The 14,475-nt window shown below is 37.4% G+C and overlaps 1 pseudogene; it reads left to right on the top strand.

The window, feature by feature from the left end:
- The first annotated feature begins 932 nt into the window (after positions 1-932).
- Positions 933-2,500, top strand: LOC149999219 (exportin-4 pseudogene; annotated as a pseudogene).
- The last annotated feature ends 11,975 nt before the right edge of the window (positions 2,501-14,475 follow it).

Raw genomic sequence — 14,475 nt, forward strand, 5'->3', positions numbered from 1 at the left:
ATGGAACAATACCTCTTAAATTTGGTTAAATAATTTACACTAAAATTTGAGTTTAGTAGTAATGACCATTTGGAAACTATACTGTCCCATATTCTTTTTAAATTACAAAATGCTGTAATCAGTTTCTCACAAGAAATATTTTAAGTATATTACCTTGGACTACAGCTGTTCTGTTGGTATATATGAATAACTCAATATAATAAGTTTATTCAAAATTCTGAAATACACACTAAAAACCCCAGTGGATTTAAGAATTTGTGCACCAGTTTTATCCCATAAAAATAATATATAACCAAATTCACAACACAGAGGCATCTCATAAAACATGTATTATAACTCAGCATTCCATGGAGTTTCAGGTAATAGCTCTATCTTAGCTTATTAACGTTGAAATAGATATTCTTTTCATATATTTTTCTAATGAAGTGTTTTACAAATAAACCACATATTGGATACTCAACAAGTTTATAATGAAAGCACTAAACTATGGAACTTCAAGTGATTCACTCATTCAATTAACGACTAGGTGACGAGTGTTTGCTAATGTTTAAAATATCCCATGTCTGTGAAATTAGAGACTGGCACATTTGGAAAACTAATGACTAGATGTGTAAGAGAAATTTGACGGAGATTTTGCACCTTATGTTAAAAAGTGTCCCCTAGGTGAGATGGGTTGTATTTGAAAAACACAAGAGTCAAGGAGCCCCGGCGCTGGAGTCAAGTCTGAATTCAAGTTCTAACCTGTCCTGCCCCAAAGCATGTGATTTCATCTATCAATTTCCTTAGAAATAAATTAGTACATACCTGCCGCCGCCTTGGCCAGCCACCCCGGAGTCCTCCGACACTGGCCCGAGGGGCACCCGGCTGCCCCACGAGCGAGGCCAGCTCCGGGGCCCCGCACCCAGAGCCCGGCAGTCAGTCGGGACAGCCCCATGGACCCCCGCACTGTGGCTGCCACAGCCCCCGCGGGTGCGTGAGGCCCTGTCTGGTGTCGCTACTGGGATGCGCAGCCGGGAGCGCGTGCTCCCATGAAGTCATCGAGGGGGAAACACTCACAGCTGTGGCCCGTAAGCACTCACCCAGCTGGGAGCGTGGCCAGAATTAGGATGGCAGCAGCGTTCATGGACAATATGGACCTCGCCAGCACACAGTCTTATCATTGAGGAAACAAAAAAAAATCACCATTTGCAAGTTTGCAAACATATTTTGGCCCATAGTGCTTTGGAGGTAACAGTTGAAGACAGGTGAGGAAACTTTGGTAAAATTGCCATCAGTTTTGAACTGCCACCTGCCTGAGGGGTCTTCTGAGAGCATCTGAGCTAGCTGTTCGTGGTGCAAAAAGACCACCAATTTATTTTTATTTTTTATTTATTTTTTATTTTTATTTTTTTTAACATCACTGTGTGGTTGCCTCTCACTTGCGCCCCCAACTGGGGACCTGACGTGCAACCGAGTCATGTGCCCTGACTGGGAATCGAACCAGCGACACTTGGCTCGCAGGCCGACGCTCAATCCACTGAGCCACAGCAGCCAGGGCCTAATTTATTTTTAAAGCTACAAGTAAAGTGGACTGTGTTCTTTTTCAAGTCGCCATAGCCATAATGGAAGCAGTTTTCCGAGAGGAGATTCTCTTGCAAAAATAGCAGCTTCAAATGACGGCAAACATTCCTTTTAACCTGTGTCTTATAAAGGCCTAACCTCTGAAAGTATGTTCAGGAGCAGATCCTATGAGTAGTGGCAGTGATTTTAAAATAAGGATCATTGGATAGATCAGTCGAGTGCAAGAGCATTTTTCATGAAGTCAGCCAGTGGATACCGAGCGGCAAGTCCCACTGTGCAGATTGTGGCTTGTTCTATCCTGACCACCCTGTTGATGGGATACTCAAGTTCAGGTACAACTAACAACATTGGACTGAGCCCAGGATTCCAAAGTAACTGCAAAGGAGTATTTCAGGAAGAAGACCTTCATGAACTTTTCATGTTCACCACTGAAGTTCTGCAGGGATTCATCAGGAGGGAAGACCTTGGCGCTCAGGTCCTATCTTTGCCATTTCCGCATGACCTTGCACTTGCCAGTCAAGACTTTAGCTGGAACTTTCTCCCTCCAATTTCGGGCAGACATTATAGCTACGTGTTTGAATCATCACAAAATGTGCAGTTAGAGCCAACAGTGTTCTGGTGGGAGACACTTCTGAAAAGCAGAGTTATGGAGCTTTTTCTTAACTCTGTACATGTTAAAATCATGTTCACTGCCTTTCCCAATTAGCTTCGCTTCATGTGCTTGTCGTCCCCCATGAGAGATACAAGTTGATTAGCACCCTTTATTGTGGGGTTACTGAAGACTATCATTGGGTGAAAGTAGAAGATTATGAAGTTTTGGGCATCTCCAGCATTACCAGCTACCTGCTAACAGTTCCCTCAAAACATTTTAACTGCCATTCCAAATGACCTCTTCTCCTTGGTTAACTGCCTCGCACACAACATTTGTTGTTTTGGTTGAAGTGCTACATTCTAAGAAGTCTTTTCTTTTTCTTTTTCTTTTAAATATTTTATTTATTTATACTTAGAGAGGGAGGAAGAGAGGGAGATAAATATCAATGTGTGGTTGCTTCTTGCACACCCCCAAGTAGGGACCTGCAACCCAGGCCTGTGCCCTGACTGGGAATTGAGCCAGGGACCCTTTGGTTCACAGGCCAGTATTCAATCCACTGAGCCACACCAGCCAGGGCAGAAGGAGTCTTGATAAAGATGGTATGCATGGAAGTAGATGACAAGTTGCTGGAGTCTTGTCTAACTTAGATCAACAAGCACATGCATTTTTAGTTTTGTTTGTTTTTTTCCCCCAATGCAGGTGAAGTTCTCTAATCTTATATTCAGTGCCACCTAGCTACTCCAGATGCCACTAGGAGTTTGACTGCCCGTGGTATGGCCTCCCATGAGGAAGAAGAAAGTGAACAAGAGGATGATCAAGCCCAGTTTTCAAATCAAGTAGTCAGTGTGGTAGATGCTCGGAAGAAGTGCTGAAGAACACTGTATGCCTCTTCCGACAAGGTACACATGATCCAAAGAAACCCCGTGAGGCAACTATTCTCTATTCATAATTCTCTGAGAGTGCTTAAAGTGCTGGAGTACTTTTCCCACCCCACCCCATTTCCCACCACACTGGGACAAGTGGGCAAAAACGTACACACGACTGCATTCCTTGGCACCATAGCACAGATCACAGAGAAATTATGGGAAATTCAGTATGAGAAACTCTTTGACTCATATCCATAAAAACTTGGAAACATCAGTTTCCAAATGCCCATTGTAAAACATAATTTTTTTATAAAGTAATGTTTTAATGTTTAAAGTTACAAGCCATAAGTCACAATCTCTACTTTGAAAAAGCACATGCCAATGAACTTCATGTAAACACTAAATAATGTATTTAGCACAACTGACACCATTCCTGGTACATAATCCTCACCAAATACAGTTCTATTATAAAAGTTGTGACCTTCGTGGGGAAAGGTCATTCATATTCATGCTGGAATGTCACCTGTCACTTCTGTTACTAAAAAAAAGAAAAAAGAAAAGAAAAGTAAATGTAAACATGGTAAATGCAAATATCCTGCCTGTGTGGTGAACTGGAGCTACCAGATGTCTTGCTGTGCCTGAACTCCAATCAGGCTCCTTAAACGACCTTGAGTCTGGAGGCAGGCTGACTTAGCCTTCAACTGCGAACAGTTACATTAACAAAAAATTAACTAGCTAAACCAGACTTTACAAACTCAAAAGGAGAATTAATAGTAGAGTTATTACTTGACATATTTTATTACTCCTTTCCATTGCCAGTGGGTAATTACTCAATTATAATGTTTAAATTCAGGCTTATAAATGCTGTTTATAAGACTATAAAGATTCTTTTCTTCTTTCTGTAATATTTCTCCTTTTTTTGTCTTGGCAAGCATTTCAGTCTCTCACTATGACAGGGAAAGACATCAGCAGTATGTGGTGAGACAAGATTTTAAAAAATAGAACGCTCTCTAAAATTAAGGTACTTTTGGTGTTAATGACTCCTAATTACTCAAATTTTTCCTTGAAATGCATCCAATGAATTGAAAAATAGTTGGCTTGAAATTAAAAAGTGTTTGTAGGTGTTCTATTTTGAGAAAATATATATGACTTATACACTGTTTTTGCAGATTAGTGAGACTTTGCCTAAATTTTACCAATTCAATTTAGCTAAAAAGGAGCTAAACTGATTTTCTCATTATATATTCGTACCTAAGTTGTCAGAAGATTCTATCATCCCACTCTGTTGCCCTTTCCTACTAGGCTACATGAAATTGGTGAAATCATTAGCTGAGACATTGTGCAGATATTCTTCAGAGTCTGCAGGTTGGAGGGAGATGGTCTCTGAGTTATGTGCAAAAACACCATGGAGATTTTAAGCTCCATGGCTTATTAGCTATGTGTCTTTGGATAAGATAAAGTCTATAAACCTCAGTTTCTACATTTTAACAGTGGAGAGTAAATTTGATGCATAAAATGGTGATGTCAATCCCTCTTATACTGATGGTACCTGGAAGACATCGCATGTTTCTCTCTCCTGCTCTGTTGATGGGGATACAGTGAGTAAGTCTATGTGTAAGAAGAGAAAAGACTCAAGGGCCTTTAAGGGTAGATAGTGCACCATTGTGGCTGTTGATTATATTCTGGATGGTAATTGGAGATACTAAGCACTAGTATCAGACACTTCCGATATCTAACATGGCTGGGGTACCCACTTGCACTTCCCAAATAAATACGAGACTGATTTCAGTGAAATGCTGATTGATCCTTTAGTTGAGAAATATCCTTACCTTAGATTTATATAGGTTTCTTAATTCATATGAATTTTCTGTTTGAGTTAGCTTTCTCTAAATACCCACAGTCCAGTCTATAAGAGAACAGCATTCTCTTTTCTGGAGAATTCTTAATACTTTATTATTTAATTTTTTTTTTAAATCAGAGGTTAAAAGAAATATTACCTCATGAAAGCTTTATAGTGTTGTGTATATTGTGATGCTTTATATGTATTAATGAAAGTTACACAAACAACTTGATTGTTTGGAAGGGTTACATTTCCAAACAATTCTGTTCATTTTTTAGAAGTATGCCTTTCCTATTGTACGATCTTATGCTATTAGTAAACTTGTCTCTTGGTTCTGCTATTTAGTCTATTAATTCTTTGAAATTCACAGCCCTGATCTGTCACCTAAACATAGGACTTTCTAGTTTTGGCCTTTGCAAGACTCAATTTTCATGGTTCACACTTGTTAGTCTCCTCCATGCGCCCTCCAATATGACAATGATGATGTTGAAGCTGTATGACCCTGGGAAAAGTTACAATAAAAAAAAAAAATCACCCTACCTCTTTATTTTATGAAATGATTTATAGCAGGGATTCTTTCTTCCCCATATGAATTAGGCAAGACTCAAGAATATCCCTTGTTCACCTGTAAGCAGGCCCAACACAGAACCTCCAAATTACCACTCTTTGCCTTATAAATGATTAGTCAAATTATTTGGACTTGTCGACCAATCTGGATAAAATACCTGCTCTCTTAACTTGACCAAACTTTGGTTAAGCTTCTCTCTCCTTCCTCCAGGCTCTTGAACTTTGACTTCCCTGCTCCCACCCTGCACCAGCATATAATCCCTTCTCCATAGCCAGTCCAGAGCATAGACTGACCTCTGGAAAAATCATTCCCTGGTCAGCTGTCTGATCATATAACCTTTCACCCCACTGCCCCACAGCTCTTCTTTCCTTGTTCATTCCTCCCTATTGAGTAGACATTTGGAAAGAGGCTCAATGTCACTAACCATCAGAGAGATGCAAATTAAAACCACAATGAGATATCACCTCACACCCATCAGAATGGCCATCATCGACAAATCAATAAACAACAAATGCTGGCAGGATGTGGAGAAATGGGAACCCTGGTGCATTGCTGGTGGGAATGCAGACTGGTGCAGCCACTATGGAGAACAGTATGGAGACACCTCAAAAAATTAAAAATGAATTTGCACTTCTGGGAATATATCCAAAGGAACCCAAAACACTACTTCAAAAGAACAGAAGCACCCCATGTTCATTGCAGTGTTATTCACACTCACTAAGATATGGAAGCAGCCCAAATTTCCATAATTAGATGAGTGGATAAAACAACTATGGGACATTTATACAGTGGGATACTACTTGGCCATTAAAAAAAAAGGAAATTGTACCCTTTGTGACAACATGGATGGACCTGGGGAACATCATGCTAAGTGAAATAAGCCAGTCAGAGAAAGACAAATACCATAGGATTTCATGGATATGTGGAATCCAATGAACAAACTGAACTAAGAAGGAAAATGGGGACAGACTCGTAGATGGAGAGCAGGGTGACAACTAGTGGGTAGGGGGAGGTGAGGGAGTGGAGGGATTGAGCAAAAAGGGGAAAAGATTCATGGACTTGGAGAACAGTGTGGTGATTACTAAGGGGAGGGGACTAAATGGTGATGGAGGAACAATAAAGATTGAAGTGAGGCAGGGACCAATTAGCCTCATCAAAAGAAAAAATAAAATAAATTTAAAAAGAAAGCCCTTTTTGCCTTATCTTTGAGACGCTTGCAGATTTCATGTTGAGGACATTCTCCCCATTTTATTCTCCCCACCCACACCCCCTGATCTTGCAATAATCTCTTCCAAGGAAGTCTTTACTAACCCGTGTCCCAATTTGTTTTTATTTGGTGGCAAATACACCTTTTAATAAACATTAATCTTAACTCTGAAGTGTTATTTCATATCTCAAGGTAATTTAAACATTATTACCAATAATTAAATAGAAGGGACTATGAGAAATTTACATTCTCAAAGTCAGCATGCCACATGCCTACTGGGATCCTGGTATTAGCCCTGCTTGGCTTGCCAGCTGCAGTTTCTGGCCGTGCTTTTTCCAGTTCTGTAACCTGGGTTCATTGTTCTTCCCTTTCCTCACCCCCCACGGCCCTATAATCACACTTGCCCGTGCAATGGTCTATGTGCTTCTGCTGGTGCTGAGGATGCTGCCGGCACACTCTTCGCTCACCTCTTTTTCTTCTGTGGAACTAAACCCTGAGTTTGGAAGTCAGTTCCTCTGACAAACCTTCCTTGAACCTCTGAATCTGTTTGCAGTTTGCAGTTTGCTTTTGTATACTGCTTCATTACCAATGCTTCTCTCATCAAAGCATCATAGTGCTGTATTCTACGTGTGTCTTAATTAACAGGTGTAAGGGTCATTTCGCTGGAATCAGGGCAGAACAATCTCACTAGAAGAGAATGAGAACAATGGTGCCTTTTGCAAAGCTTGAGTTATTCAAGCTGGAGTGGCATACATGGAATACAGCAAAAAAAAAAAAAAAAAAGTCCAAAGTGGTTTGACATTGCCAGTCTGGTCAGCTCCTCTGTGCCCCAATAATATGCCTTTAAGATAAGCCCCATTTCCTATGGATCTGCTCCTAATCTCCTGGAGAGAATACAATCGCTTCTAATAACAATTTACACAGGCAGCGAAGTACAAATCTATATCAAGGGGGGAAAGTTCCTAAAGGCAATCACACTTGAAAGATGTTACCTATTACCAGGTACACAATAAAGAAATCTTTTTATATTATTATGCAGAGCAGTTAGAACCCTATTGAACATTCCTGAATAGGACCTTGATTTTAAATTTGAACAGAGAAGACCCATTGAAATGTTTGATTCAAACAAGGGATTCCTTTATTTCAAAGGTGAATTCAAGCAATACAGAGAGGTTACAGTGCTCTTTCACCAACCTCTTCCCACTTTTTACATGAATCTTTTTCTCAACCCAACTTCTAAATGTTGACTAACTTCAAATCTTGGTCCTACATGCACTCTCTCCCAACGTGATCCAATGCATGACCATGCACTGTAATAGGTAGCCAGACACTTACATGTTCAAAAATACCAGACACGTCCACTTAAGTGCTTATTAAGGAACGATGTATGAACGTGTTGAAATCAAAACTGTGAATTCAGAATCTCGGGTTCTTTCTCTCACAGTCATTTGCATAAAGATAAATAGCATTAATGGTCCAGTTATACAGGTCAAACTCTTAGAACAGAAATAGACCCAATAACCTGGATCTGAGGCTTTTATATTTGGGGGTTGGGCTCCATAGGAAATGTTTCACAAAATAAAAAAATATAAAAGGTACAAAACATAGTATTTTTTTATGATAAATTACAACAAATGACAAATTTAAAGAAGTTGATGAACACAATAAACACCATCCCAAAATGCCAGATGTAATTAGCACAATATACATCAGATATTGATATATTCAAATGTTTTTGGATATACAAATCAGGACCTTTTGGACTCAGACTTAAACATTCTATATAGTATTGAAAGATTGAATATCTAAAAGGGCAACAAATACATGAGGTATGTCCAGAAAAAGTCCAGTCATTGTTAATATAACGAGAATGGTTTGCACTACATCATGTAACATGGCAGCCAAAGAGTGTGGACTGGAGCGCGCATGCGTGAACAACAACAACTTTACTGCACTAGTCAGTGGGGGCAGTAGACATGGTTGAGTGAGCATGTGTACTGTGTGGCCATCATATTCAAAATGACTGAGATAGTAGAGTAATAAATCTGCATCAAATTTTGCATTCAGCTTGAACATTCCTCTGCAGAAATTATTTGGATGATTCACAAAGCCACAGCTACGGGCAACTAACTGGTGATTAGAAGCTTCATGACAACAATGTGTCTGCTTGTGCATCACGTCTTGTGCGGAAGTTTTTGGCAAAACATCAAATCACCCAGGTGACTCAGCCTAGATTTGGCATCTTGTGACTTCTGGCTTTTCCCAAAACTAAAATCACCTTTGAAAAGGAAGAGATTTCAGAGCATCGATGAGATTCCGAAAAATATAACGTGGCAGTTAATGGCGATTAGGAGCTTGGTGTGAGGTCCCCAGGTGCCTACTTTGAAGGGGACTGAAGTGTCGTTGTCCTATGCACAATGTTTCTTGTATCTTGTATTTTCTTCAATAAATGTCTCTGTTTTTCATTATTTCATGGATGGATACTTTCTGGACAGACCTCTAGCTCTATCAATATCTATATCTATATTTACATATCTCTGACCCATAATCTGTAGTACCCAGCCCAGGAAGTCCACCTACTATCTGCAGGAAGCAGACCAGGAAAAGACTACTATCCCTTTCAACCTATTTGTCCAGGAAAACTAAACAATTATCTCTATATAATTTGGCCCAAACAACTGGGTATTGATGTATACAACCAACGACTTCTCTAACTTTTGCCCCCTTTTCTGATTAGGATCATCTGTAGAAAGCCAGCAATGCATCCTTAACCAGTCCCAATGCCCTGCTTCTGTTTACTTTGCCTCCAGTCTCTCCCTGCCAACAGGGCGCAATCAGGACATACCTGAAGTCTTCTCTTTTTCTCACTAGAAAGCTTTCCAAAGCCCCGCCTGCCTTTGAGTCTCTGACAAACTAATGAACGAGAGCTGATTCGCTCGCTATAGGAATCTCTGAATAAACAGCCTGTGTTGTTTTCTCATTTGAGTGGTCTTTGTTTATTGCTACAGTACTGCTATCTGTTTATTCCCCCCAAACACAGAAAGTTTAAATAAAATATCATTTTAACATAATTCTAATTAAAACGCATATGAAACAATGTATGTTGAATTTTAAATTCAGCCATTGCAATACCAAGTATATCCTGGCAGGTGAAAAATGCAGATTTGGTGATTCATGAGTGAGAATTATATACCTCATCATATTATTCCGATGATTGGAAGACTTTTCCAGTGCTACCTTCCGATGCTGGTCATCTCCCACCTGTTTCTCTTTTACAAGTTCATACCATGCCCCCTGTGCTCTCATGCCACAATGCTAGGTGACTTGGCACAATGGCAGGGGAACATTCCTAGATGTCTTTCCCACATTAGAACAGCCAGTGATTAATACATGTATAAGTAGCATTTGGATACATTAGAACTGATTATATCTCCTAGTCAATTCTCCCCAAGTCGGATTCCCCCAACAACAGCAAAGGACCGATTGCTATTCCAACACCACCACACATAGGGGGAAATCTGATAGAAAAACAGAAAGTGGAAAGTGATGATGGCTTTAACCAATTACAACAATAATATCTTTTTCTTTTCAAACATTACACAAACGTATGGACAAATGTGTCCATAAACAAGGATTTCTCTCCAAACCTTGGAGCGTACCTGTGAAAGAACACAAAAGCTTGCACAGTAAATATTTCTCTGCTATACTACAGTAGTTCTTAATGTTTGACTTCCTTTCCTCTACTCCCACACAATCGTCAAGGCATGTCAGTCCAAGAATATCCACGTGGATTTAAAATGGAAACGGTAATGGAAACTTCAGACCAGTGTACCTGTGGGCAGAAACCTGGAGACAGTCTTCTAGGAAGAGCCGTTGTTGAGTGCATACCTTGAGGCGTTGCGTTAGCCCGGAAGTGGGCTGGACGCTGGAAGTAAGAGATTTCTGTAGAAGATTTTGCTCCTAAGCTTTGAGGGTTTATATACTTACCGTATGGGTTTAAGTGTTTTTATAATCCCTTTTATGTTTAAATTGTCTTGTTTATCCCAACTATGGATTTTTTTTTGCACATGCTTTTGAAATTTTGTTATTAACTTAATTCTTATTAATTAAAATATTGGAACTTTGCAAAGTAAAAATAAAATATATCTGGAACAGGTTTTTATAAAGGTGTTTTAATCCTATTCAATCAGTAATTTTTCTATGAATTCAAAAAAATCACAAACTGTTTATACTTTTTCCTTTCTCTACCTACCCTAAGTTCTTTTCTTTGAATGGATATCCTTTTTTTTTTTTAATTTTAAGTAACATTCATTCTTTTTTATTTTCTTAAGCTTCAGCCATATGCCATTAATTCTTATGGAGGTTAGTTTTTAGCCAGGCTCATATTAAAGTATTGATTTCAGATGTTATCTTATTATCTTGCCAGATGGCATGAGAGTGAAATCTCATCTTGGGATTTTAAGAAATGAAGTAACCTATTTTCCAGAAATAGATGGATGTTTCATGAGGATGCTCTTTATAGATGTTTGATTTCTCATGATGTGAAAACATGGAAAACAAAATGCATTTTAATGTTACTGAAACATAAATTACTTTAAACATATCACTGTCATAGCTTTATAAGTTGGAAGCAACATTGCTAGTACTCATTAGAGCATAAGAAGCTTAAAAATGAGTAATATTATTTCACCACAGAACAAGAAAGTTGATTAAAAGTATAAAAAAGAGTAGATATTATTTAGAAATAATATATTCCAATTCTACAATGATTTTCAAAGTGATCCCAAAATAATTATTAAAATGAGTTCCCAATACATCAAATTTTAGAATAATGTCATGCAATAATTAAAAGCAATGAAACATATTACAATGTGAGTTGCACTGAGATTCTGCTAATTTACTAATGCCCACTTAAGAAACGTGGAATTATATTGAAGAAAGAAGGTTCTAGGTACCTCTCCAGGTTCTGCCGAAAACAATTAGAAAAGAAAGATTTTTTAAATAACAATTAATTTTGAAATTTGTGCTTCCTTCTAAAAAATGTGTTAATTAAATATTATTTCTCTATTTTTTTGTTTTTTGTTTTTCCAAAGGCTCTTTTGTAGTTTCCATACATATTTTAAAATCATATAATATTTTTATAGGATATGAGTAAGTCAGTTGGTATTTTTCAAAAGTAGTTCAAGAAACATGTTATTATACCAGAATGTGCATAAGAACTTGCTTAAAATAATAATACACTTAAGTAGCATGTGTTCATTATTTTTCTAATACCATAATATTGAATAAGCTTTAAGTTTGCAGTTTTAATTTTGGTAGTATCAATAGTATTAAAACATATCTTAATACAAAAACTTAAAATTAAAAAAATTAAAATGTATAGGTGAATATGACTCTTCAGATCATAAAGAATTAATGATTTGGCATTAAAGTAAAATCTACAAATCCACATGGAATATATATCATATCTTTCCAAGAGTCTGACAACATAGAAGAAAGTATGATTATTAAAATGAACAAGTATAGAAAGGTTTGCAATATGTCTGAAAATTTGGGCTTTTTTTTTCTTACATTAAATTCTATAAAGTAATTAATGGATTTTATTTGTTTAGTATTTATAAATCTAAAAAAATAGCTAACTTGTTTTCTTTCTATTTTTCAAAGTGCTCAGAATGCATGGTTTAATCAGGAGAGGTGAGAATAAGTTATGATAAGAGAATATAATTGTAATCTTATGCCATTTTTACTTTAACAGCAGTAGCTTTTTGATTTTTTTTTTTTTCCAGCGGAAGTTGTTCTTTGAGGAGATGGGATAGTGCTTTAAACAATCTTATTGAAATAACATTAAAAATGAAACGTTAATAGAACATGGTAAATTTTCATTACCATAAGGAATACTAACTTGAACACATAGAGATAAAGACCTCAGTTTCTTTTGAACAACACATAATGCAAATATATGGAAAACATTTTATTAAAAAAAATAAAGGTAATGTTAAACTTCCTACTCCATACATATGTACTAAATTTCTGTAATCATCTAAAATAATGTGCATTTTCAGAACATATCATAAGGAAAACTAACTAAAAAACAGGTTTTTGTTCACTTTCAAAAAGTAGCATGCTGTTTACAGTATTGTAAGAAGTGTTTTGATTAGGATTTTTTTTTTTTTTTTTACAAATTAAGTAAAATATAGTGACTACAAACTGTAAAATTCTCCAGAGGTGAATACTCACATTTGCTAAAAATTTTCCTGAAAGTGATTAATTTTTAGACAAACAACATGCCAGAATTCTTTAAAGAAATAATTTGCATAAAACCGCTAATCACAATATATCCCAGTGTGATAATAGACATAACCAGACACAAAAGCATTCAGAAGTGTAACAACCTATAAAATTCTCTATTAATATTTATGTTCATGAATTGAGGTAATTTAGAATATTTGTGAAGTCACTGAAAGTATAAAATTGCATTAACAATTATTTACCAGACACTTGAAAAAGGCTTTGCTAAGTGATGGGTTGAGAAGAAAAAAACAAACATTTTTTAAAAAGCCTTTAAATGGATGGGAAGAATCACATCATTAAAATGTCCATAGTACCCAAAGCAATTTACAGATTCAATGCAGTCCATATTAAAATACCAATGACATATTTCACATATCTAGAACAAATACTTCAAAAATTTATATGGAATCAAAATTTATATGGAATCCTAAATAGCCACAGCAATTTTGAGACAGAAGAACACAGCGGGAGGAATCACAATACCTGACATCAAACTATACTACAAGGTCACTGTAATCAAAACAGCCTGGTACTGGAATAAGAACAGACACATAGATCAATGGAACAGAATAGAGAGCCCAGAAATAAAACCCAGTCTATATGGTCAACTAATATTCAACAAAGGGGGGAGGAACATAAAATGGAGTGAGAAAAGCTTCTTGAACAAATGGTGCTGGGAGAACTGGACAGGGACATGCAAAAGAAAAAAAAAAATGAAACTAGGCCACCAACTTACACCACACACCAGAATAAACTCAAGATGGATCAAAGACTTAAATGTAAGCCATGACACCATAGACGTTCTAGAGGAAAACATAGGCAGGAAGATTTCAGATATCCCACATAACAATATTTTCGCCAATATGTTTCCTAAGGCAAGGGAAATTAAGGAAAGAATAAACAAACAGAACTACATCAAACTAAAGAGTTTCTGCTCAGCAAAAGAAAACATCAGCAAGATGAAAAGGGAATCAACCATATGGGAAAACATATTTGCCTATGATACCTCAGACAAGGGATTGATCTCCAAAATATAGAAAGAACTTATAAGTCTGAACACCAAGAAGACAGACAACCCAATTAAAAAATGGGCAAAAGACCTGAACAAACACTTCTCCAAGGAGGATATACAGAGGGTCCATAGGCATATGAAAGAATGCTCAGCATCACTAGCCATCAGAGAGATGCAAATAAAAACCACAATGAGATACCACTTCACACCAGTCAGAATGGCCATCATCAACAAATCAACAAGCAACAAGTGCTGGCGAGGATGTGGAGAAACGGGAACCCTACTGCACTGTTGGTGGGAATGCAGACTGGTGCAGCCACTATGGAAAACGGTATGGAATTTCCTCAAAAAACTAAAAATGGAACTACCTTTCGATCCAATGATTCCACTCGTGGGATTATACCCAAAGAATCCTGAAACTCCAATTCAAAAGAACCTATGCATGTCAGTGTTCATAGCAGTGTTGTTTACAATAGCCAAGTGCTGGAAACAGCCTAAGTGCCCATCTGTAGATGAGTGGATGAAAAACTGTGGTACAT

This window comes from Furipterus horrens, unplaced genomic scaffold (assembly GCF_987537825.1).
Source record: "Furipterus horrens unplaced genomic scaffold, mFurHor1.1.pri manual_scaffold_10, whole genome shotgun sequence".
Lineage (NCBI taxonomy): Eukaryota > Metazoa > Chordata > Mammalia > Chiroptera > Furipteridae > Furipterus > Furipterus horrens.